The 25,037-nt window shown below is 47.2% G+C and overlaps 1 protein-coding gene across 2 annotated transcripts in view; it reads right to left on the bottom strand.

Annotated features, from left to right (window-relative positions):
- The window catches only part of LOC138285129 (interleukin-18-like), a 126,846-nt gene extending 106,596 nt beyond the window's left edge, over positions 1-20,250 (bottom strand). The window contains exon 1 of one of the 2 annotated variants that reach the window (XM_069224696.1): positions 19,945-20,250. The gene's annotated coding sequence lies outside the window, so the exon portion shown is untranslated. The remainder of the gene's footprint in view (positions 1-19,944) is intronic. The other variant, XM_069224697.1, reaches the window with a different exon arrangement.
- Positions 20,251-25,037: the final 4,787 nt, after the last annotated feature.

Raw genomic sequence — 25,037 nt, 5'->3', positions numbered from 1 at the left:
CTGGCCAAGCTGCCTTGATGAGGTGTGAAGTGGCCTGGCTCAACGCAAAGAGATGTGCCTGGGGGAGGAGATCTCCCCTCAGCAGAAGGAGAAGCAGGAAGAGGGGAGAGCTGCCAAACTGGTCTTCAAAGACAGGGAAGGACATTTGGAGCAACCCAGCAACACCTTCACATCCTGCAAACCCAGACAATTAGGTGCCCTCTTGATTAGATTAACCCGTAGGGTGCCTTGGACGAGGTGATCACGTCCAAGGCACCAGTTCCCGGGTGCCTTGGACGAGATCACCTCGTCCTGCACCCGGGACACGGGGGGAGCGCTAGCGCTCCCCACATGGGCCCCCCACCCACACCCCCCCGGTTGTGGATGGAAGGGGAATCCCTTCCCCTTCCACCACCCCTCGGCAATCTGATGACGTCAGCGCGCTCACAGCCATTTACTTCCAGCGCGTTGAGGGAAGAGGCTTCCTTCAGGTAAGTCCTTCCCTTTTTGGGGGATTGGGGGAGGGGAAAACAACACGAGGGAAAGGAAAGGGTTTTTCCTCTCCTCCTGTGCCTGTTTTCACTGGATTCCTGCTCCACGATCGCGCGCAGGGCCCGCGATCGTGGAGCTGAAATCCCCACTAGCCACCAGGGATTTATTTTATTAGATTTTGGGAGCGACCCCTTGGGCGAGGGTTTTTATTCCGTATTTCACCCCCCCTGGGGGCAGATCGGCCGATTTTTCGCCGGGGGGGCGAAAACAACTAAACACCAGGGATTTACGTTTGGACAATTATTTTGGGAGCGACCCCTTGGGCAAGGGTCGCTCCCATGGGGGGGCTATTTTTTTTAATCCTATTTCGGCTCCCAGTGGGGGCGCAAAAACCACTAGACACCAGGGATTTTATTTTCTTTATGTTTTTGGGCAGCGACCCCTTAGGCAAGGGTCGCTGCCCCGGGGGCAATCATTTTTTATATGTTTCGGCCCCCCCTGTGGCTAGATCGCCCATGTTTTTGGACGATCTGGCCCCCGGGAGGGGTCGAAACCCACTAGGCGCCAGGGACTGTGTGGCGTGTGTGTGTGTTTTGTTTGTTTGGGGGCACCCCTTGGGCAATGGTCGCCCCCCCAAAGTGGGAAAATTTCGTATTGGCTATCTCTGTCCCCCTTGGGGGCAGATGGGCCTATTTTTGTAGGCCCATCTGTCCCCAAGGAGGGCAGAAACCACCAATACGCCAGGGATTTCTTTTTTTGTTCCCCTTTTTTTGTTTTGTGCTGGGGGTGCCCCCTTTGGCAAGGGTCGCCCCCTAAAGGGGGCACACAGCTGTTGGCCATTTCTGCCCCCCTTGGGGGCAGATCGGCCAATTGTTTTTACGCCCATCTGCCCCCAAGGGGTGCAGAATCCACTTAGACAACAGGGATCGTGTGTGTGTGTTTTGTGTGTGGGGGGGGCGTCACCTTTGGCAAGAGTCGCCCCCTCCAAAGGGGGCTCATTAGTGATGGACATTTCTGCCCACCTTGGAGGCAGATCAGCCTATTTTTGTTAGGCCCATCTGCACACAAGGGGGGCAGAAGGCCCCAAGATGTCAGAGATTTTTGTTTTGGTTCCCTTTGTTTTTTTGTGCTGGGGGCACCCCCATTTGCCCCCTTTGGCAAGGGCTGCCCCCCAAACAGGGTACAGAGCTGTTAGCCATTTCTGCCCCACTTGGGTGCAGATCAGCCTGTTTTTTTATAGGTCCATCTGCCTCCTAGTGGGGCAGAAGCCACTTAGGCACCAGGGATCATTTCTAAGTACTTGGGGGCGGGGTGTTTGTCAACTGGTGAAGTATTTGTATTTGTGATTATAACAGTTAATCTCTTCTTTTTCTTCTAGTTCAAAGCTTTTGATTCCTTTGCTGTGGATCCTTGCGGTTTTGGCAGTAGTTGTCCTGCGGTTTGAATAGTTGCATGTTTTAGGTAAGTGAAAGCAATTTACTCCAAAGGAGTATTGTTGACATGCATGAATGACATGTTTGTAGGTGGTGTACTAAATGCAGTATTGTGTGTGAAATTGTTCTTAGATTTGAGCACAATGATATTTGTGTTGTAATATGTCTAATTAGCTTTTTTCTTTTTAGTGGGATATCATTGGTGATTGTCTGTGCAGAGTAGTTGCTGGTGAGTGTTTTTTCAGGCAAGTGAGTGGTATAGTTTTTAAGTACATAACCCTTTGTGATAAAGCTACACTTTGTTTATTACTTATTTTAGTGCTAGTTGTTGTTGGCAATCCATTTGTTGTTAGTGAGGATCATGGCTAGCCGCAGAGTGACCGCTCAGCAGGTTGTTTGAGTCGTCTTCAGACCATGATAACAAGACTGACTCTGCATCTGAGACAGAGGCGGAAGTGAGAGATTCTGGCAGTGAGTTTTCTGTCTGAGAGTATTCTTCTGATGAGGAAGCTACTCTCAGTGAAGATGAAGGGCCTGTTTTAGAGGAGGACATTGATGTGCCAAGACTGCAGCAACCTGGGGCTGAAGGATTTCCCATTAGAAGACCTGACACCTGGATTGCCCCAAACATGGAGCAGCCACAGTTACCTGCATTTACTGGTCTCCCAGGGTGTAGAGTGAATACGGAAAACTTTTTGCCTGTCCATTTCTTTCACTTGTTTATGGACGATGTCTTTTTGGAAGAGATTGTGGAGCAGACTAATTTCTATGCAGAGCAATCTTTGAGGGCCAACGCTGCCAGACTTAGGCCTCAGTCTAGAGCTACTCAGTGGGTTCCCACATATCTGAAAGAGATGAAAACATTTTTAGGTTTGACTTTTTTGATGGGGTTTATCAGGAAGCCTTCACTGGCTTCTTATTGGTCTACTAGTCCCTTGATGGCAATGGCTATATTTCCTGCAACTATGACACATAATCGCTATTTGCTTCTTCTTAGGATGCTGCATTTTGTAGACAATGCTTTAGCCTTGCCACGAGATCACCCTGATTGTGACCGTCTTTTTAAGATTAGGCCTGTCCTTGATCATTTTGTAGATCGTTTTTCAGAGGTCTATGTTCCAGGCAAAGAGATAAGTGTGGACGAGTCTTTGGTCCTTTTCAAGGGGCGTTTAGTTTTTAAGCAGTACATTCCTAGTAGGAGGGCACGGTATGGGGTTAAATTGTATATGCTGTCAGAAAGCAGTACAGGATATGTGTATAATTTCCGGGTCTACACTGGTAGGGATACCAGTATTGACCCTCCTGGTTGTCCGGCCACTTTTGGAGTTAGTGAAAAAATTGTGTGGGAACTTGGTAGATGACTGTTTAACAAAGGTCACCATTTGTACATAAATAATTTCTACACTGGAGTGCTGTTGTTCAAGGAGTTGTTTAGAGTGGACACTGTTGCTTGTGGCACAATCCGTTCTAACCGGAAAGGCTATCCACGGGAGCTTGTCTGTAAAAAACTTGAGAGGGGACAGTGCAGTGCCTTGCCGAATAATGAGCTGCTAGCTCTGACATTTTCAGACAGGAGGGATGTGTACATGCTATCTACCATTCATGATGAGAGTACTTCCCCTGTGACTGTTTGGGGTCAGGTTGCGAAAGTCCGCAAACCTCTGTGCATTTTGGATTTTGGACTACAATAGGCACATGGGTGGTGTTGATAGAGTAGATCAGAGGTTGGAACCTTACACTGCTCTTCGTAAGTCTTACGTGTGGTATAAAAAGTTGGCCCTACATTTATTTAATTTGGCAACTTTTCATGCTTTTATTGTGTTCAAGGATTGTTCACCTGAGTCAAGGATGACATTTGTTAAATTTCAGGAGTCAGTGATAGAGAGCCTTATTGTGGTGGAACGGGCAAGAGTTCCTAGAGTAGAAGTGGTGGAGGAAGTGGCTAGATGGAAAGATCACATTCCTCCCACTCCCAAAAAGACTTGCCCACAAAGAAATGTAGAGTATGTGCCCGGAGATCAATCCGGAGGGAGAGCCGGATGTACTGCCCCGAATGCCCTTCGTGTGTGCCCGGCTGTTTTAGAAGTTACCACACAAGGAAATATTTGGGGGAAATACCGTGAGCGTAAACTGCCTGTTTTATATTTTCATATGTTCAGTTTCACGGTTGGCATTACTGTCATGTATTTAGTTAGAGCTTTTGTGTTTGTAGTTTTGTACTTATTTTATAATTAGTTAGTGGTTTCTTTGTTGTTTATAAACAACAAAAAAAGTGATGGCGGTGTGCGTGGGGTGGCGCTTGGCTGGCGGTGTGCGTGGGGTAGCGCTTGGCTGGCTGTATGGGTGGGGTGGCGCTTTGCTGGCGGTGTGCTTGGGGTGGCGCTTGGCTGGGGGGGTGCTTGGGGTGGCGCTTGGCTGGTGGTAAGGGTGGGGTGGCGCTTGGCTGGCGGTATGGGTGGGGTGGGGCTTGGCTGGCGGTGTCCTTGGGGTGGTGCTTGGCTGGCGGTATGGGTGGGGTGGCGCTTTGCTGGCGGTGTGCTTGGGGTGGCGCTTGGCTGGGGGGGTGCTTGGGGTGGTGCTTGGCTGGCGGTATGGGTGGGGTGGCGCTTGGCTGGCGGTGTGCTTGGGGTGGCGCTTTGGGTGGCGCTTGGCTGGCAGTGTGAGTGGAGTGGTGCTTGGCTGGCGGTATGGGTGGGTTGGCACTTGGCTAGCGATGCCAGCCAAATGCCAGTCCACACACTCATCAGCTGGTGTGATTGCTGTATCAGGCATGTGGGCGTATGAAAGTGATGGGCCCTTGACTGGCGCTGTCTGTCGATGGGAGTGTTGTAATGTGCTGGGCCCATGGCTGGCGGCGTGAATGGTCATGTGCATGGCATGTATGAAAGGTGTGTGAATGGACTGTAAAGCGGTTGGTGCCTTGCCTTGGCATAGAGCTCACGTGCTGTGAATCATTGGTTCAGTTTTTTGGCCTTTCAGTTATTACCAGTGCATTTCACTTTTGTGAAATCTCTTGTTAATAAAATTTGATCTACTGAACCATCACTCACCCTTGTGCCAAATCCAACCAGTATGTGTGGTACAAATGACAAAACCTGCTCCCCTGTAATCAGGCGTTGCAACACACTTGTGACACGCTAGGTGTCTCTGGTGGGACCCCGATGATGAAGCATGCCACCAACTTGGTTGGTGGGTAAGGGGTCTTTTTCACATAACCTAAGTGCGTTTCTTTTCACAATTTCAGTGTTTGGCACATCACAGACGTATGTGGACACATCAAAATTATATATTACAAAACTACCTGTGTTTGGGGGGGAGAGGGCACCTATGTTTTTGGTCCTGGGTGCGTCCTTCATCTAGGGAAACCTACCAAACCCAGACATTTTTTAAAACTAGACACCCCAAGGAGTCCAGGGAGGTGTGGCTTGCGTGGATCTCCCAACATTTTCTTACCCAGACTCCTCAGCAAACCTCAAAATTTGCTTAAAAAAGCATATTTTCCTGACTTTCGTTTGTACGATCACCGCTCCAGCACAAAATTCCTACTCCCCAGCGTTCCCCTCAGTCTCCCAAGTAAAATGACACCTCACTTGTGTGGGTCCCCAAAGCAGAGTCAGCCTAAAGATGTATAAAAGAAGAATATGTGCTTATCAACTCGCTGTGCTATCCCCATAATCTCTACAAGTTTGTGGCCTTTTTCTGTTGCAGGCACCTGGCCCACCCACACAAGTGAGCTATCATTTTTATCAGGAGACTTGGGGGAATGCTGGGTGGAAGGAAATTTGTGGCTCCTCTCAGATTCCAGAACTTTCTGTCACCGAAATGTGAGGAAAACCTGTTTTTCTAGCCAAATTTTGAGGTTTGCAAAGGATGCTGGTTAACAAAACCTGGTCAGAGCCCCACAAGTCACTCCATCTTGGATTCCCCTAGGTCTCTAGTTTTCAGAAATGCACAGGTTTGTTAGGTTTCCCTAGGTGCCGGCTGAGCTAGAGGACAAAATCTACAGATAGGCACTTTGCAAAAAATACCTCTGTTTTCTGTCAAAAAATGGGATGTGTCCACATTGTGTTTTGGGGCATTTCCTGTCGCAGGCGCTATGCCTACCCACACAAGTGAGGTCTCATTTTTATCAGGAGACTTGGGGGAACATAGAATAGCAAAACAAGTGTGATTGCCCCTTGTCTTTCTCTACATTTTTTCCTTCCAAATATAAAAGGGGGCGTATAAAAGACGTCTATTTGAGAAATGCCCTGTAATTCACATGCTAGTATGGGCACCCCGGAATTCAGAGATGTGCAAATAACCGCTGCTCCTCAACACCTTATCTTGTGCCCATTTTGTAAATACAAAGTTTTTCTTGATAGCTATTTTTCACTCTTTATATTTCAGCAAATGAATTGCTGTATACCCAGTATAGAATGAAAACCCACTGCAGGGTGCAGCTCATTTATTGGCTCTGGGTACCTAGGGTTCTTGATGAACCTACAAGCCCTATATATCCCCCCCACCAGAAGAGTCCAGCATATGTAACGGTATATTGCTTTAAAAAATCTGACATTGCAGTAAAAAGTTACAGAGTAAGACGTAGAGAAAAATTGCTGTTTTTTTACCTCAATTTCAATATTTTGTTTTTTCAGTTGTTATTTTCTGTAGGAAACCCTTGTAGGATCTACACAAATTACCCCTTGCTGAATTCAGAATTTTGTCTACTTTTCAGAAATGTTTAGGTTACTGGGATCCAGCATTGGTTTCACACCCATTTCTGTCACTGACTGGAAGGAGGCTGAAAGCACAAAAAATCATAAAAATGGGTTATGTCCCACTAAAATGCCAAAATTGTGTTGAAAAATTGGGTTTTCTGATTCAAGTCTGCCTGTTCCTGAAAGCTGTGAAGCTGGTGCTTTTAGCACAGCAAAACCTTTGTTGGTGCCATTTTCAGGGAAACAAACACAAGCCTTCTTCTGCAGCCCCTTTTTCCCATTTTTAAAAAACAAATGAAATTTTCACTGTATTTTGGCTAATTTCTTGGCCTCCTTCAGGGGAACCCACAAAGTCTGGGTACCTCTAGAATTCCTAGGATGTTGTCAAAAAAGGATGCAAATTTGGCGTGGGTAGCTTATGTGGACAAAATGTTATGAGGGCCTAAGCAAGAACTATTCCAAATAGGCAAAAAAAGGCCTGGCACAGGAGGGGGAAAAGGCCTGGCAGCGAAGGGTTTAAGAGAGGGCAGGAGAGGGGTGTGTTTAAGATTTTTAGCTATACCAGTGGGTGGGCTCAGCCAGATGTAACTTCCAGAAATAACTTTTAGCCATGATGGATTTTTGAGGAATGTTGCTCCCTGGGATTGATTTTTGCCACACTTCCCAAGAACCGGTCATCACAGGGGGAAGGGCCCTGCCCCTGTTTGGAGAACTAGGACCCCCCTGTTTTTCACCCAGGAGCAAGGATAAAACTGGCAGGCCTGCACCCACACCTCAGATCTCTATCAGATTCCAACAAGGAAGAACTACAAAAGAAGAAGGACTGCCCTGCTGGACTCCTGGCCTGCACCTGGACACTGCACTCTGGAGGACTGCACCAGCTGCACACTTGGGCTTCACCACAAGAAGGACTTTACCTGGCTTCAACTGGTTCAAGGAGGGACTCCCTGTTTGCTACAAGTGAAAACTTGCTAACCAGAGTCCCCTGCACCAACTCCTGAAGAAACCAACCAGCTGACCACTGTCCAGTGGCCAAAAAGGAGTTTGCGTCAGGTGCATTCTGGGAGTTGTAGTCCACACCCTCAAGGAGCATCTCAGAGCTTCTGGAAACTTGGGGTGAACTGTAGACCTCAAAAGAACCTTAAAAGAATATCTGGAAGAAGATCCAGAAGTTTGGAGAACTATTGGAAAAAAGCGCCATAGAGGGACCGACCCGCCGCGGCAACTCTAGCCAGCTTGCCTCAACCGCGACCCGGCCTGACTTGCAGGTTCATCCCGGTGAAGAAAATCTCCAAAAAAGTGACTAAGTCCGAACGTAGGAAGTTGACTGGGACCTTCCAGGCAGTGTATCAGAAGAGGGCTCCAAAGACATCGGATCAAGATTCAGGTTTGCCCCGGTCGAAGGATTTTCACCTCGAGAAAACAACTAAGTCTGAAGGTAATAATCTCCACCGAGGGCTCCTGCAACGCGTATCCGAGGAAGAGTTCCAGGAGGTCGGATTGGACTGGCAGGTTCGTCCTGCTGATGAAAATCTCCAGAAAAACGACTAAGGGCCAGATGTAGCAAGATCAGAATTTGCGATCCTGAAATTGCGAGTCGGTGCGACTCGCAAATCCTGATACAGAACGGTGTCTCAGACACCGTCTGCGACTCGCTATGGGGTTGCAAAGACCCACCTCATAAATATTAATGAGGTGGGTCGCATTTTGAGACCCCATAGCGAGTCCCTGCACTCACAGGGATGGTGGCCTGCTGACTGCTTTTTAAATAAAGCATATTTGTTTTTATTTTGCAGCCCGTTTTCCTTAAAGGAAAACGAGTTGCAAAATAAAGAAAATAACGAAACCATTTGGTTTCGTTTTTTCAGAGTAGGCAGTGGTCCATTGGACCACTGCCTGCTCTGAAAAAACCTTTTGGGCAACATTCACAAAGGGGAAGGGGACCCATGGGAACCCCTTCCCTTTTGCGAATGAGTTACCACCAGTGTGACACTGGTATTAACTGCGAATTGCGGTCACAAAGCAATTCTGCATTGCGATGCGAGTCGCAAATAGGAAGGGAACACCCCTTCCTATTTGCGAGTCGCATTCACAATTTGCGAGTCGGTACCGACTTGCAAATTGTGAATGAGCATCGCATAAGGCTGTTTGGATGCCACAAACTGCGATTTTCGCAGTTTGCACCATGCAAACGGCTTCCTACATCTGGCCCTAAGTCCTGAGGTAAACTTTTGACCTAGGCCTTCCGCGGGCTGTAGCCGAGTCGGGCACCATCGCGGTCGGCCTTAAACTTTGACTTTGCCCAGTCGAGGTGTGACCAGATGACCAGATAGGCCCTATGCGCTAGAACGTATTAATTCTTTAAAAAATCACATCTCCAGTTCCCCTTATCCGATTTTATTTGTTGTGGTGTCATTTTAAAGCTAAAAATATTTCCTATTTTTATAAATTGATTTTGGATTTTTGAACTGTTTCCTGTATTTTATTTGATTACTGTTTTGTGATATTTGAATGCTTTATGCTTTGTCTCCTAAGTTAAGCCTTGTCGCTCGTTGCCAAGCTACCAAGGGTTGAGCTAGGTTTAATTTACTGAGACCTAACTGGACCTAAGTGGGGGTTAGTGGCCTACTGATAAGTGTAGGTACTTACCTGCCCTTACCAATAACCCATTTTCCAACAATGGCACAACCACAGAGAGAGAGGGCCTGGCACATTGGTATGTATCCATTAACATGTGTGCAACTGTTTTGTCATCTCTCATCACAATCTACCCTGTGTCCCTACCCATATTGTAATAGGTGCAACCTTTGTGCACGCAGGTGACTCTGGCTATCCTAAACTTCCATGGCTGTTTACACCAGTGAGATACCCAACAACAGATGGTGAAAACCGTTTCAAAGAGACCCACAGCAGAACAAGGCGTTGGGCTACTGAAGGCCATATTCCGGTGTCTACCTGTCTCAGGAGGTGCCCTGCTCTACAGACCACTAAAGGTATGCCAGATCGTTGTTGCCTGCTGCATACTACATAATCTGACCCTGAGACATCACATACCATTACTTGATGTTGAGGAGGTGGCAGCTGGACCATTGGCTGATGATGGTGATATAGATGGTGATGTGGAGGCAGATGATGAGGATGCAGCTGACTCTACAACAGAGTTGATCCACCAATACTTCCAATGAAATGCAGGTATGTGTGTACTGTATTGTATGTGTACTGTACGTCTGTCTGCCTTGTGACATTACTCTCCTGGTATGTGCCATCAGGGGAGGTGTTACTGTTCAAATGTCAGAGCTATGTTTCCATACTATTGCCCAGCATCACATCTGCAAAGGATTGACCATGCTGTTTGTTTCCAGTAATGCTATGTCAACTGCAAATGCACTGCAACCAAATGAGTGTTATCAGTTTAGCTACTGATCCTCACTGTACACAATGGACGAATATAGTACATAACTTATAATGACAGTGGAACTTGGCTTTAGTTGTGTAATGTCAGCTGTGAGGGATCGACCATTGGGAATGCATGTTTTGCAAATGTGGATCTGCCATGGTAAGTTCTGTTAACATTCCACTTGCCAGTTCGCACTAGGGAGGACAACAATGTACTGCATGTGTGTTGAGTGGGCAATATTGACTCCTATTGTGATGGTTGTCCCTGTCTTGCTATATTTGCAGGTCATTTAGGTGGTGCTACTTTGGTTCCTGGCTAGACTGGTGGCTCCCTTGACACAGGTTTCCAGTATATGTCTGTTCTACTATCAAACTTGCTGCACATTGCTCCCCCTTCTGTCCATCTTACAGATTTTTGCTGGTCAATGAGTTAACTGAAATGACATGTTTTACTACAGAAAATCTTACTTGTTACAATAAAGACATGTAAGCAGTAGCTGTGCTTAATGGTGTTTAATTTGTTTCACAAGTGCAATGGGTGAAGAGTGCAGTCATGGTGGATGAAATCATCAGAGCAGGTGGCCCAGCTGCAGGTAGTACAGGTCCAGTATCCAAACGCCATCGGAAAATAGAGATATGACAGTGTACAGTCAACAGGGTGTGTCAGTGGCAAACATGGGAGAATGTTTAGGAGAGGGTCGCTTTCTGGCAGAGGTTTTGGTCTTGGCATCAGGTCCCGTTGAATGTCTGGATGGATGACCTCATTTGCGTGGGGGTTCCAGAGCTACAGAGAGAGGGGTGCTAGTGGCATGTGGGTCCTCTAGCAGGGCCTCCATTCCCCTAGCTGTGGCAGAAATGGATGGCTCAGCCGGTATGTGGCTAGTGGAAGGGGCCTGCTGGTGGGTGAATGACGCATGCAGGATCATTGTTAGTTCTTTGAACACTACAATGGAAGCCATGTTGGGATTGTGAGCCTGCCACTGCTGCATGGCCTCCTAGTGGTATTCCCTCTGCAGCCTCTGGTTCTCATACAAAGGGGAGAGTATCTGTCCCATCTTGTCCTGGGATTGGTATGCTGGTATGCTCCCAGGACTTGGGAGATGGCCTCCTGGCCAGTCGTACCCTTGGGGCCCAATCCCTTGGCCCACAGGTGCCCTCCCACTGCCTATGGACCCCTGTGTCTGTGCCCCTGGCAAAAATGTGCGCACTCCCAGTTACACCAGGACCTTCACCGTCTTGGGTGTGAAGTGTAAACTCCGGTCCCTGTACTGTGGGGCACACTGCTGATTGACCAGTCCTTAGGACACAGGATTGGGGACGAGGGGTTGGCTGTGCTGTTGTTGCCACGGGGTAGGGATCTCAGATGCAGGCAGGGTGAGACTGGTGGTGGTGGACTGACCAATTGTCTCAGATGGGCCAGGTAAGTCATCAATGTCCAGACATCCAGAGTAGTAGTCATCACTGGGGCCTTCATCCTGGGGAGGGCTGTCTGTCTCTGGCATCCTCTGCAGGGTGGCAGTGGCAGGGGTACCTGTGGATGGAGAGGGAATGAGTTACATTGTAGAAGTGTACTTGTTCATATCATTGGCTGATGCATACAGTGGCTTGACTTGCTTCCCAGTGATGACAATGACAGATGCGGCACTGCAGACATTGTTTGTGGGTGAAGGATTGTGATATTGATTCCATGTTCCATTGAGGGTTGTGGATAGTGGATAGCATTGTTGTCATTGCCATTTGGTAGTACGCAGTCAAAGCATCCTGTTGGTGTAGCTGGTGTGATGGTTTTATGTGCAGGTGAAGTGGGAATAGCAGATTTTCATGTGTAGGGAGTAATGCATTTTGGGGGTTGTAGTGCTTGCCATTGTGAGTGCTATCCATGCACTAGGTAGGCACTGTGTGGGGATAGTGGCAGCGGGGTGGTGTGGCATGCAGGGGAGGGGCATTAGGGGCATTAGGTGATCCAGTGGGGGGGGAGTAAGTGTGAGATGGGGAGAATTGGGGAGTGATAGGGTGCTGGGGACGCATGCTGTACAGGAGTCGTTGGTTCTAGCGGAGTGTTAGTGTCCTACCAGAGTCCAGTCTTCCATTTATTCCAGTCAGGCCCACCAGATACAGGATGGCCAAGACCTTCTCCTCCCATGATGTGAACCCTGGGGTAGGAGGTGTGGGCTCACCCCCAGTCTTGTTAAACGGCAATCTAGTGTTGTGATGTCATGGAATGCACCTTTCTCCATAGGTCGTTCCACCTCTTCCCGATGTCCTCCTTTGTGGGTGGATGGTTGCCCACTGAGTTTACCCTGTTGATGATCCTCTGCAATAACTACATTTTCCTGGCTATGGATGTTTGCTGGACCTGTGCTGCCAACAGTTGTGGCTGAGGGGACATGGTGGTAGTGATGTGGTTGTGGGGGAGGGGGGTTGTGCGCAAGGGTGGAGTGTTTTGTGCTTGATGGGGTGTGTGGGATGCTTAGGTTTGTGTGCTGGTGTGTTGTGGTGTTTGTGTGCAGTTGTGATGTGTGTATAGTCTTTATGTTGCAGTTGTATGGTGAATGCTGAGTGTGAAGTGTATATGTGCCTAAGGTGTATCAGTGTTAATTAATCAGTTTGTGGGACCTCGCTGTGTCTGTCTGTAGTTGTAGTTGCAAAGGAATGTGGGGTGTGTTTTATAGTGGTCTATAATGTGTGTATGTGTCTCAGATGCTGGGTATTCGTACTGTTCAATGTGGTGTTTTTGACCGCGGCGGTTCTCATCACCAATGGTTTTTGCCGTGCAATGACTGCTGTGCTGATTTGTGGTTCGTAATATGGAGGGCAGAAGGTAGTCGGCGTGGCGGTGCTGGTAGTGGGATCGCCTCTCTCCGCCCTCGGTCGGCCTGGCAATCTCAGATTGTGGCTCTTTTTGGACGTTATTCAGTATGTGGCTCGTAATACAGCGGTCGGGATACTGCCAAAACTAGTGGTACCACCACAGTGGTTTTCCGAAAAGACCGCCAAACTCATAATGACCACCGTATTGTTTTCTTTTTTTTTTTTCAGAGAAAACAAAACAAATATAGAACATCAACTGTGAGAAGAAAAAGGTGGGATAAAAATATTCTTGCAGGTGCTCTGGCGAAGATACATTTGATTCCTTGGTGCTCTTGCATTTTGCTATTCACAAGATATTAGTTTAGAAGACCAAGCCAAGAAGTGCTGTCCCACTGTGGCAAAGCTGGGATCCATACCAATAAATGGTTCCCTCAATGTATATTAAATACTATTTACATAGATCCTGGACATCCACAACAGCTTCATACCACACACACCCACCACACACACCCCTCACTCACCCAACCCAACCCCCACTCTTGACCCCCCCACCACACTCTCCACCTGGGCCCCCACCACACACGAAGAAACCGAAAAAACCATGAACTCCATCCACTCCGGATCCCCCTCCGACCCCTGCCCACATCGCATCTACAACAAAGCCAGCCCAACCATCGCCCCCATAATCAACTCCTCTTTCGACTCCGCCACCTACCCAGACCCCTGGAAGCACGCGGAAATCACCGTTCTCCTAAAAAAAAACAAGCCGACCCGGAGATCCTCTCCAGCTACCACCCCATCTCCCTCCTCCCTTTCCCCACCAAGGTTGCAGAGAAACTAGTCAACGCCCGCCTATCCCACTACCTCGAAGCAAACAACACTCTTGTCCCCTCACAAACGGGGTTCCGCAAGAACCACAGCACGGAAACCGCCCTCATCGCATGCACTGACGACATCAGGACCAAAGTCGACAAAGGCGAGACCGTCGCACTCATCCTCCTAGACCTCTCCGCAGCCTTTGACACCGTCTGCCACCACACACTCCGCACACGCCTCCACAACATAGGAATTCGCCACAAAGCCTTAGACTGGCTCACCTCCTTCCTCACCGACCGGACCCAGAGAGTCCGCCTTCCACTCCAACACTACCAAGATCATCTGCGGAGTCCCCCAAGGGTCCTCCCTCAGCCCCACACTCTTCAACATCTACATGATCCCCCTAGCCAACATCCTACGAGCACACGGAATCACTATCCTCTCCCCCCAGTGCTGTGAGACCCTCACGGGTGAGTAGCGTGCTCTATAATTTTTTTTGATTGATTGATTGATTGATACTACAATTACCTATAATCCACATGTACTTAATTTCATAGGCCTCACATAGGTAACTCCTAACTTACAATGTAGCAAACATGAACACCAAAGTATTACAAAAGTATTTTACGTCAATCTGATAAAAATCACATAGGCCCTCATTACAACCCTGGCGGTCCAAGACCACCAGGGCTGTTTTGGCTGAAGCACCGCCAACATGCTGGCGGTGCTTCAGAGGGGATTACGACCGCGGAGGTAGTGCTGCGGTCCCACTGCCGGGGCCGGCACTTTCCCGCCACATTTGCCCCAGCGGTGATAATCCGCCAGGGCAGCGCTGCCCAGGGGATTACGAGTCTCCCTACTGCCAGCCTTTTCCTGGTGGTTTGAACCGCCAGGAAAAGGCTGGCGGTACTGGGAGTCGCGGGCCCCTTTGGGTCCCTGCGCTGCCCATGCCACTAGCATGGGCAGTGCAGGGGCCCCCTGACAGGGCCCCGTGCAGCTTTTCACTGTCTGCATGTCTGCATAGCAGACAGTTAAAAGCGCGACGGGTGCAATAGCACCCGTCGCACGGCCGCAACACCGCCGGCTCCATTTGGAGCCGGCTCCCATGTTGCGGCCCACATCCCCGCTGGGCTGGCGGGCGGAAACTCTGTTTCCATCCGCCGGCCCTGCGGGGATGTCATTATGGGCACCATGGGAGTGCGGCTGCATTGGCGGCTGCACGGCAGTTACAACTTGGCGGGCGGCGGTTGCCACCCGCCAATGTTGTAATGACCCCCTTAATGTTTTAACATTTTTCACATACAGACATACAAAAATGTATTGTACATCACAGGCAAAATTGGAAGCTTAATTTACGACAAATCAGACTGTCTTGAACATGTAAACTTTACTCTATACCTCACTGAACATCCATGTATTTTGTTATATTGTCATATAAGGATGCAGTGTTAGTAGATCATCTCTCAATGTTTCGTCAACATAGTTCGGTGGAGTAAAACTATACATTCCACCTTCTTCAGGACTAAATTACATCTATCTATCTATCTATCTACTGAGATGTTTTAAGGCCTGGGCAAAGTCGGCTGTGGCCATGGCCCCAGCCTTTCAGGGGCCCTATGATAGATCCCACTCTGTTCTCCATACAGTCCGGCCCTGATTACCTTCAATGATTCTTAAACATAAATTGTTTTAGATACCATTTTCCTTTAATTTTATTTTAATACGAGTGAGGTGTGGGAGTCTATTGCAGACATTTTGAGGATAAATGTTTGTTTTTCAGCACTATGTAACATCCATAGAAAAGTTCATTTTAGATCTAGAAGGACCTCACACATGAGAAATGGCAGTCAGTTGCAGAGATTATTAGCAACAAGTGAGTTTCTGTGTTGTTGCAATATTAAAAACACATATCACTATCCCTGAAGATTATATGGAACACATTTGGAATTTGGACAAGTGTGCCTGGGCACTGTCAGTGACGTGGCCAAAGAGAGCATGTACTTTATTTTTCCTCTGTGGCTGTTTTGTCTCTTTTTGGGGGGAATTGTGTTAGCCAGCCAGCAACTCTGATGGTGGTGTGGTAAAGTGGTTCTGTTGGAATTAACATGGCAGATCTAAATTAGGATGCTAAATGGCAACATTTTCATCTTTTGCTGCAGATTGAGGAAGAAGGTAAATTGAAGTGCTTTTGGTTATATTCAAAGCCACTGGAATTACATGGCAGGAGCAGATGAAATTATGAGGTAGGGTTGCCCAATTTATGTGGCAAGAAAAGTCCAGTCATGAATTTACAATGCAATAGTTCTAACGCAAGCAAATGCAAGACCTATTATATTGCAAATGCTTGTTTTCTACTCTTGTCCTTAAGACATTGTGTCAGAGAAAAAAAGTTTTGATTCCCCAAAAAAGGAATGTACAGGAAAGAAATAGTTTGACTTCCTTACTGCAAAGCTCCCCTATTTCAAGGAGTGTAATGATATGTACAAAAAAGGTCAATAACTACTTAAATGTGGTCCTATGCACTCACAGAGACCACTCAAATCTCTTCACTGGTCTATAACGATTTACAAATCTCACAAGGGTCCTAGCAAATAGACAATGGTAGATCCAGCACACCTTGGAACCATGGTTCTGGCTCCTGGTGAAGTGAGTCCAAACCACTTAAAACCGCACAAAGTGGACCACTACATATCTGAGTTTGAAAGGAAATGTCTACCCTCAAACAATAAGCAACAATTTATTTTCTTACCAAACTGGACTTTGTAAAAGGTTATGGAATTTGCAGCTTCAGTTTTAGGGTTTGCAGTACCTGGAAGGAAAACTCCACCTGTCCAATATCACAAGTGTATTGTGGGAGCTTAGCATTGATTCTATTGGAGCAACAAAAGATTTGTGAATCTGAAAATGCCAAGAAAGAAATGGGACACTTGAATGATTAAACATTCCACACTATCTAACGAACAAGGCCACAACTTGTAGAAGCACACTTTGGAGGACATAATTTTTATTTTCTACCTTGCTGGTGAGAAAATGAAGATTCTGCTTTGAGCAGTATGGCATCCCAACAAACTGTTCAAAGCCAAGAAGCTGCAGGCACAAAGATAGTAGGCTGGTCATGTTGTGGAGGTGGTAACAGCATCAAGGGCTGCTGTGGCTACTCCTCATTTGGAAGCAAAATCACTCGTATGGAAATTTTTACACACTCTGTAGGAGAGAAGATAGTGAATGCTGAAAGGTCATGTGCACTTTACGTGACCAAGTCCTACAACACCAGTACTTGAATGAGTACTGCAGAGCGAAGCAATAGGAGAAAGAAGAGGACGAAACCCTGTCACCAGAAGTCCTCCAAGCAGCACAAGAGGAAGGTTGCAGATTGCAATTCGTCTCAACAAACTGCAACAAATATAAGAAGTTTATTTATTTTGGGAAGATGAAAAAAAATGATATCTTCCAGGCAATGGATCAACACTTAAAGAAATATCACAAGTACCCTTTTCACCTAGAAAAGGGGTTCTATCAATAAGAATCCTATAAACAAAACAAAGACCGCAAAAACACAAAACAGAAAAGGATTTGGCTGCCTACTGACCATCCCTAAGGCAACCTCGCAGTGGATGGCATATAGTCGTAAATAGCAGGGGATGCCTGCTTGTGTTGCATTTGGCACAGGACCAGATTACAAGATAGGCCCTTTGGACAAACTCCATTGGACAAGGCCCAAATGCATTCATAATGTGCCTTGGATGCCTGCACTGGGCTGGGCGCTGGCTATGGCCAGATGCTAGGCTCTGCAGTTCACCTCTGCGACCCATCCAAGGCCTGTGCACCATGAGAGTATGCCACCTGGCTGCAGATTGCAGGGCACAGAGCTTGGCCTTAGGCCTGGCCCTACAGGCCACACCTACAAAGCACAACCAAAGTCTTGTGCAGCAGGGATCGGGCAGTCTGGCTACAGAGGGTGGGATGCAATGCTTGGCCAAAAAGGCCAGACCCTGCGGCCCAGTCCTGCTGTGCACAGACAGTGGTGGTACACAGCTAGGGCTGCACACACATGGAGGGTGGGCTGCAGGCCTGGCCAGATGCCAGATGCCACGACTGCAGCGCACTCCTGCTGTGCAGAACCAAAGACTGTGCACAGTGGGGTTGGCATTCAGGTTGGTTTGGAGACATGGTCTGGTTAAACAATCCCCAGTGCAGGTTGGGTACAGAGGCTTGCCACAGGTCATATCTTGCAGTACAGCAGAACCCTGCTTCACATGGCTAAAAGCCGTATGCTACATGGGTAAGCTGTGCACAAAAGCATAATGTTGCTATAAGCAAAACTAACAATGACTTCAATTTACATTTTGTTTTTTTTCACTGGATTTCAGTTTTTTATCATATTTCACATGAAACAGAGTTTGGACAACATCCTCTGATTATGCCTGTCACTCCTCACAGACTTTGTACATTCCTTTGTTCCTACACCGATCCTAGCAGCAATGACATAGCTAAAAGAAATGTGAAGAAGCATATTCCTGCCACGTTCCTTTATAAATCAGTTGTGCATAAAGGGGTGTGCTTGCTCTTCTGTTATCGTTGCTGCATCAGTTTGCACTGCTGAAATGTGCTTGTTTTACGACTTGCCTGTCACATGTAAGAAAAAAAAGTATTTGCATACCTGGCCTATAATGTCAGTTTTCATTCAGCCATACAACTGAGTTCCCTCCAAAACAACTTGCAGGACACATTTGTGGTCAATATCAGTTAAACTGTGAGAATATAAATATATAGATGCGTGGGCAAACACATTAAGAGGAAGAGCCGAGCCAGAACTGAGCCAAGAGTCTCACTTGGCTCTAAGAACACATGCTTGTGCCAAACCCTGAAAATGTTCGGCATACAAGTCTTTTAAGCATATCGGCATATGGTACGGTCTCTTCAAAATTAATTTAAATATATTTCTTTCTGCGTTTTCACCTTAGTACATCCGATTATATAAATAGCTTGTGAGGTACTCACTAAAACTGATGATTTTTAAACATAAACTTAGAAACATACATACTTCCTCGGTCCCTACTGCAATGCCATTAGTAAGTAAACTAAGAGCCAAGTCTGTTAAATCCAATACAAGGGATGCTTTCGCGCAGCACACATCCTGAACTCAAGCATCACAAGGTGTTACCACATATCATAATGAAGAAGAAAGAAGCACACTTGAAAAACAATATTTGCCTAAGATTAAACTATTTTGTCAAGCGGAGAAGACAGACTGATCCCAGGATTTTTGGTTTCACATTGTGCAGCTCATCCATCAAACGGTACCTATTTCTCTCTCCTGTTTAACATCAAAACTTTTACGCTTTCTCTTTAAATCGTGGAGATGTTAGAGCATGGGTGGCAGGCAGAAACCACATGAACGCTCAGCTCGTATTGGGCGCGAGGGCTCAACAGGATCTCGAGATGAACCCAGCCAGGTATCTTGCTTGAGCCTTCAGTGGCTCGCCCACCTCTAAATAAAAAGCCATATTCTGTAGATCCCTAGTTTTTACGACTCCTGATCATAACATAACATAACATAACGTGTATTTGTAAAGCGCACGTTCACCCGTAGGCCTCTTGGTGCTGAATAACAGATTTTTATTGTTACCCAACTCAATGGTACTCAAATTAACAAATGAAAATAAGAAAAAGGGAGATATTCACAAATTCATAGTCTGTCAAGTGGTAAAACTGAGATTATAACATAGGGCTCAAGTCTCCGCAGTTGAAAACATGGGGAAAGATGTATTAATGTTTGTGTGGGCACTCACGTGGCACAGCGTAGTTTTGTACTGTGTGTGGGACTTTACAATCCGTAAATGAAAAGGTGCTAAATTTTGCGACATGTTGCCCCAAGCATGGAGCTCATGCACATCTTTAACCAGTCTACCCCAACATGTCTTCTGAATCAAAACATTTGTATTAGTTAAAACCTGCAGCCAATGAATACAGGAAACTTATGAGCACATTTACAAGATCCTACCACCGCCTTGCACTGCCTTGTTGACATTTTTCTTAAAGCTAAGGTGACCTTAAGGAGTCCATTCCTCGCGACATATTTACAAAGTGGCGCAATGCATGCATTGCACCACTTTGTAACCCCTTGCGCCACATTATGCCTGCTCCAGGAAACGGTGCAACCATGGTGTCATGGGGGGGAGGTGCAGGGGGATGCAAGAAAAGTGGCGCCACTTTCTTGTAAAAATGCCCCTCAGTCTGAAAATACAGTGCAATTTATTTACGCTCCTGGTCAGAGCTTTATCATTATTAAAAGCATAAAATGTAGTTATACTTACAATATAGTCTGCCCAGATGAAAGACAATGCTTGTATTTGGAGAGTGGTGCACGCCTGTTTCTGATGCCTGCAATCAGTACACGTGTATCTGCTGCCTGCTACAAATATCACGGATAGGCATCCACTGCACACAGAGTACAATTACCGAGTGGAATAGGAAGAAAGAAGCTTCTATGGTTATATAGCCACAAGTGACGTCAATACGTCTCAGATGAAACGTAAAGCTATGAATGCTGATCCCATTGCAGAATTCAACATGGCTGATTGTGGCCGACCGAATGATGAAACAGAGCGCGGAGTCTCTATTTTCTTTGCTAAGTAAGTACCCATACCGTGGGAAAATGAGCCGTGATTTCTGGGCACCACCCTTTCAATACAACCATGCACTGCCAGTAAAGTACAGGTTGTGCAACAGGAAGGCAGAAGGGGAAGATATGATGATTCATGGCTAAACGAGGAGACAAGCTAGCTACTTACTCTATGTGGTGAAAAACAAGCATGGAAGGAAGATGCTGAAGATTGTCTCCGAGCTGAACAGGATTTTTGATGTATTCAATCAAGTGGGATCTGCAAAAATTTGGGGACAATATAAATTACGATCTGCTGCCCACATTTAGCATAGATTTCTGTCAAATCACAGGATCGTTGCGCGATTGCCATTGTTGACCTTTTCATCTGGACAGTCATGGAAAGGTGCAATAAATCGAGGGTTAGTACAGATTTGCACTGGTTATAAAACATTTGGACTGCAAGTGCAACTAGCTAAATTCAACGGGGTGCATAGGTAGGTGTTAGAGTGGGAGGGCTCGTAAGAATTAGATGACATTCATACAAAATGATAGCACCCAGAAACGTTCTCATCGTGGTTCTGCGAAGTGTGCACTCTGGCTTTAGTCCTGTAGTAGCCATGGCATTTTTAAAAATCTTTTTGGTAATTATTTACCTCCACGCACAAGAGAATCATGCAGGGATGCCAATGGCCTCTGGGATGGATTAAACACCAGTGTGGAGTTCTGTGGTCTTGGGGCTGGGCACACCTTGTGCACTACTCCCTCCCCCCCCCACGTTGAGAGTAACTACTGTCCTCTAGCCAGGATGAGAAATACTGGCACTCCAAGTAGCATGTGGTTATAGATGTAGGGAAATGCCTTTTCCTGTTTTCTGCTTTAGGAAAGTGCTCTTTACGCCTCTTCTCTTAAAGAGTTCTGCAGATCCCTTTCACCTAGAGCCTTCACTCCTTTTATGTGAAACATTATTGAAGACTCTGTTTGGTCTGTGATTGTGTGGAAGAGTAAGTGCTAAGTGCGTTCAATCTTGTGAGTGCACGGACACAACAATCCATTTTACATCTCCTTTGTAAGAGAAGTTTACAGAATGGAGGGTGGAGTGTGTCTGCCAGACAGGGGTATGAATTAGTTAGCCACTCGAACATTCATGAGAACCCTTCAAAGTGTACCTGGCTCCAGAGAAAGAAAGGAGGGATGCAGAATCCCCTTTGAAATGTAAGGATAGTTGTTCTCCTGCTTCAATCCTCCTCAGAGGTATGTGCAGACTGTCTCAGTGTATTGGCTGGGTCAGGGATGCCCAGCTCTTTTAGCACTATTGTCTCGTAAGTCACTGTCGGGGATGATCCAGCTCCATACACCTGCCTGCCAAACCAGCAGAATAATGGCAAGTGGCTGAATAGCTGTAATCCACAACAATTGAGATCATATTTTCCGTCGGCTAGCCAGTATGAATAAAGGAAGGCAACTCCAGATCAGGGTTCCATAGTTTTCTCACTAACTGGTACCATGCGGTCCACAGCAGTGAACTGGAGAAGATTTCTGTGATCTAGGACTAGTGTCTTTTGCTGCTAGTCCCCCTCATGTCAGGAACAGACCCGAAAGCCCTGGAAAAATCCTGTTAGGAAAGCTTAGCAGGCCACTTGATTTGAAAAATCGTTGCTGAGGTGAGAAGGGTTTGAAGGTATCTCTACAGCAAAAAGCCCCCTAGAAAGGTACCTATCAGCCCAGCCACCTGGAGAAGAGAAGGAGCTGTGCCAGAAGGCCTGAACAACTACAAGAGAACTGCAAATGACGTATAGGACTGAGTGGCCTGCCCAGAGCTTTAGTGATCTGGCTGCTGTCCCATTGTGCTTGTGTGCTACTAACCGAGTCTCTTGTAAGCACGAAACGTACCACTGATATGTGCCGAGTGTGAGTGGTTGGCAAAGGAGGAATTGAAATCCCAACAGCCATATTGCCTTAGCTGAGGATTGATTTCCTCCTCATTCCAGCCACTGACATGCTCCGCACAAGGGCAGCACATATTCTCCCCAGAGGTATTTCTGACTATTCCCCGGTCACTGTCAGCCTCAAGCTCCTGAGTGATCTCAGCGACGGCTCAATGCCTGCTATTTCACTGATGAGCAATTTTGGGACCATATCCAGATGGAACTCGACCTAAAATATTAAATTAATTTGGGCTCAGTGACCTCCTCCTATTTGCTCTGGGAAGCCAGCAAACCCATTATCAGTGGGACTGCCAAATCCTGCTTCCACCTGGTGGAAATGCTCAAAAACGAGGTTCTAATGCGCCTGGAATCCCAAATACTGAAATTTGAGGAACACATCTCCACCTGGGCCCCTGAGGGGATCCATAGGTAGCTTGAGATTGACCGAGCCATACTGTGCCAGCTGGCACTGGACGAGGCCCGCCAGTGCTGGACAACAACCACTCAGAGGCTATGAGTATAGAGATAAAAATGGGAAAGTCCTCTATTGGCTTGCCATGGGTGGGTTGCAATTGCATATAATCCACTGTATCAGAAGCACAGCAGGGCAGTATGTCATCAGTGATGAGGATATAGCAGAGGCCTTCGCTGCTTATTACCAAGCTCTTTTTGCCCACCATCCTCGGGAGTGCTCCAGCTCACGTCACAAGGATGTAGCTTTGATTAGACTTACAGCATCCCAAAGAACAGACCTTAAGTCTGCCATCACAACAGACGAAATAGAGGCAGCCATACAAGACTTGAATAGTGGTCAAACCCAGGGACTGACTGGTTCCCAAACAAGTACTATTGGTGCTTTCACTCCGTGTTTACACCTCATCTGGGGTATCTTTACTCTGAATCAGATCAGTGGGGGCTCCTTTTCCCCGGAGCTGGATGTGGCCATCATAGTGGTTCTCCTCAAGAAGGGACAAATAGCTGACACCTGCACCTCGTACTGGCCCACCAGGCTCATCAACACAGAACGTAAGATTGTTGCCTGGTGAACAGGCTTCTGCAGGTGCTGTCTCACCTTGTTCATGCTGATGAATGTGGCTTTATGCCGAACCGCGGAACCATTATTGCATTAGGTGAGTTCATGTTGTGCTCACATGTCAGCACAAGACAACCGATCCCAGCACTCTTTTGTTGTTTGAGAATGCATTTGACACATTTGGTGTTATTTAGACCAGGTCACGGACTTTTGCCCCAAAGTATCACAGATGTGTCCAACTCCTTTATAGGGAACCCTCCGCTCAGGTCCTCATCAATGGGGCACTCTCCAATCAATTTCCTATCTGCAGAGGCAATAGGTAGGACTGCCCTCTCTCACCCCTCCTTTTCGCCCTACAATTATCCGGCGTGATGCTCAGGTGTGGAAGTGGAAATGGAGGGAGGAAACGGAGGGACAAGATTTCCCAATATGCTGACCATGTGTTCCTCTTCCTGGTCTACCCAGAGATGGAGGGCCCTTGAGTTCTCCACATTATGTGGATCTTTGAACTGACGAAAGTCCCTCCTGGTCCGACTGAGGGGTAGCACAGCAACAGTTTGCTGGCTGAGCACAATACCTGTCCAGCATCTGAGTTTTTAGTACCTAGGAGTTTACAAATCACTTCTACCAGTCTTGGCACATAACCTCAACTTGTCTTCTCTGGCTGCAGACACTAAATAACACTGCAGTCCTGTTCCAGACTTCCTTTGAACATGCTGGGTAAAGTGGCCCTATTAAAAATGTGGTTACTCCCCCAAATCTTTATGCCCTGCAGAACTTTCCACTCTCACTTCCTACTGCTTGATTTAAACAGTTTAATGCACTCATCTGGGTTTTCCCATAGTAGGGGCACTCACCATGCATCACATGGGATATGTGCCATCGCTCACCATTTGATGGAAGAATGGGGCTGGCTGATGTTAAGCTCTATTACTGGGTGTCTCAGCTACGGGCCATTAATGACTGGGTGACTGGGGGTTGGAGCGACCCAGCCTATAGGACAGAACAGGCATGGCTGGGCCTGGATGGAGTCCTGAGGTACTTGTACAGCTGTCCCATCCCTAACCACACTTTAAAACTCTCAAAAGTGGTGCTATTCAGCAGGCGCGCGGTGCTCCGCTTCATGATTTTGGATCACAAACACACAACAGACCCCTTGGTGAGCCCAACTTGAGGGATTTGATTAGTGGGACAAGGTTGGTATGGCATCCCTGGGTGATGTGGGGGCAGCGCTCACCTGAAGCCCTTCTCTGAATTACAGACACAGTTTCAGCTTCGACATACCTAGTTTCTCAAATACCTGCAGGTCCGATGTGCACTGGTCGCTCACTGCTCAGATCTAACAGATCTCCCCGAGTACAGCCTGCTGGAGGTGCGCTTGCTGATGGGCAGCATCAGCCGTGGCGGCCTATCCAGGTCTCCCCGAGTTCAACCCGCTGGAGGTTAGCTTGGTGATGGGAAGCATCGGCTGTGGTGTCGTATTCAAGATATACCAGTACCTTGCAACTAATGCCTCCTGAAGCAGAAATGGGAAGGTGCAATGCGCTTATGGCCCCCAGAGAAATGGTTTTATTGTCCAGACAGTGCCTTATTCAATGAAACTATCTCCACACAACATACCTGACCCCCTCCTTCTCTGGCGGGCAGGACGACTCCCTGTGCCCAAATATTTTCAATGTGCTCACCTGGATGAGGATTTTTCACAATGTGTGGCAATGCTCTGATATTGTGCCATTTTGGGAGCGCATAGCTAGAACACTTGCACGGATGTTGGAAAGGCACATTGACCTCACACCCAAAGTGGGTCTCCTGGGGATCCTGGCAGGTATATAGGAGGGAACAGGG

The sequence above is a fragment of the Pleurodeles waltl genome, chromosome 3_1, assembly GCF_031143425.1.
Source record: "Pleurodeles waltl isolate 20211129_DDA chromosome 3_1, aPleWal1.hap1.20221129, whole genome shotgun sequence".
Taxonomy (NCBI): Eukaryota; Metazoa; Chordata; class Amphibia; order Caudata; family Salamandridae; genus Pleurodeles; species Pleurodeles waltl.
This window is presented reverse-complemented; position numbering and strand designations above follow the sequence as displayed.